Genomic DNA, 1783 nt, shown 5'->3' with positions numbered 1-1783 from the left:
GTGATAAAAATTTTTAATTTTACAAGTGGCAAAATAGGTAGCAAGATTAGCCTTTTGGTTCACACAGTGTAGCCAAACTGCTGCTTATAACCTGATTCTAAAATAGTCACATCACCAATATTGAGGGACATGATTCAGAGAGGTTTTCTGGGAATAGTTCTTTAATTACAACTCATAGGGAAGAAATGTTTATAAATCTATAATTTAAAAACAAATTCAAATAGAAAAATAATATTTCCTCCAAATAAGAGAACTGGAAATTATGCATGTAACTTAAAATAAGATAAATTGTAATTAATGGTTAAGTATAGTAATGGTCTGAAATTTTGATACTTAAATTATCCTCAAAGCTGTTGAATGAATACTATCAAATTTTTCCTTTCGGGTTTATGCTTCTGGCTAAGAACTGACAGACTGAGGTTTAAAGTAACCAAAAATTCTTCACATGGTTTCTTGGGACCACTTGTAAGCTGCTTTTCTCTACAGTCCAAAGACAAGAAAAAGTCTCTGATTTGAAATCAGAATCGATCTGCTATTCTGCTAGCCACAGCTCGAATATTGCCATAAACCTGTGATGGAGGATTTCCAGGATGAGGTTGCAGATGGAAGCTCTTGCCGTCTTGATGTTTTGGAAAGAGCCCAGGATGTGAGCTTCCACATCAGCTGGAACGATCCGCGTCCGCGTCCCATTCTCTGTGGTGGATTTGGCTTTTCCTCCTTTGCCAGCGATTCTCCCTACTGCCCTGGACAGGTGGTCTCCCTGTAGAGGCTTCACATCTGTACTTTCCAAGGACTCTAAGAAGAGGTCATCCAACCTAATGAGAGCAAGTGCATCCTCTACCTGAAACCCGAGAATAAAGGCTTTCACAAAATCGGCGGCTTTTGTCAGAGTGCTAACATCCTTGGTTTCTCTACAAGTCCTGATTTCTACCTTCCTCGATTTCAAGTGAAAGGAATCTGAAGTCCCAGATGTTCCAGGATGGGGGTAATTATCTTCATCCAGTTCTCTTTCCATGGCGTGTATCTGTTCGCTGGGACTGGAATTGTCCTTGTTTCTTTCCCAGCCAGGAACCCGTCCCCGGAGAGGGGCGGGAACACGGGCCTCTTCGCCGCCGGCCGGGCCTCCTCAGTGTCCATGCGGCTCGCATCCCGCCCTCCCCCGCCGCCGACAGCTCCTCCGCCTGCCTTTTCTTCGCCCTCCGGCCACCCTTGGGGGTGACCTGGGTGAAACCGTCCTCAGCCTCACCGCTCTGTGCCTCCATTGCTGCGGCCACCCTCCGGAATCCCCTTTCTTTTCTTTTTATAGATACAATTCCTCATGAACTGATGCCTAAGGCCCCACAGCTACCTGCTACGGCCCAGTCCTAACAGAAGCTCACGCTGATATTAGTGAGGAAAAGGTAAGTACGGAGAAATGTACTCATATTATTCCAGAAGGAAATAACATTGCTTATCAACATCATACAAATCCATCAGGAGGACAGGCCGTGACTGCTTCAATGTCACCAGGCCACAGGGAGCTTTCCATGAGTGAACAGGTCTAGGTAGAGACAGGGACTCCTTGTTTGACATTAGGGCCCAAGGCGTCACCTCATGTAACTACTTTGATCAGCCCAGGTTGGATCAGGTATGGCCCACACTCATTGATGTAGTCTTCCGTGCAGGGCCCTTACTGACTCTGTGAGTGACATCACACCCAGGTCATAATGGACAGCTCAGGTTGCACGGTAACTTGGTGGCCCATGTTTAAGATTTGTTCTTTGTAACCCAGGAAATCCTGTGG

General features: G+C 45.7%; 1 pseudogene across 1 annotated transcript; it reads right to left on the bottom strand.

Moving 5' to 3' along the window:
- Window positions 1-518: 518 nt before the first annotated feature.
- Window positions 519-1262, bottom strand: LOC308517637 (RNA-binding protein PNO1-like; annotated as a pseudogene). The gene has a single exon. The product of its transcript is annotated as an RNA-binding protein PNO1-like (transcript).
- Between the last annotated feature and the right edge of the window lie 521 nt (window positions 1263-1783).

This window comes from Myotis nattereri (assembly GCF_964212035.1).
Source record: "Myotis nattereri genome assembly, chromosome: 4".
Taxonomy (NCBI): Eukaryota; Metazoa; Chordata; class Mammalia; order Chiroptera; family Vespertilionidae; genus Myotis; species Myotis nattereri.
The sequence above is the reverse complement of the archived record's forward strand: the minus strand, read 5'-3'. Positions and strand labels throughout refer to the sequence as shown.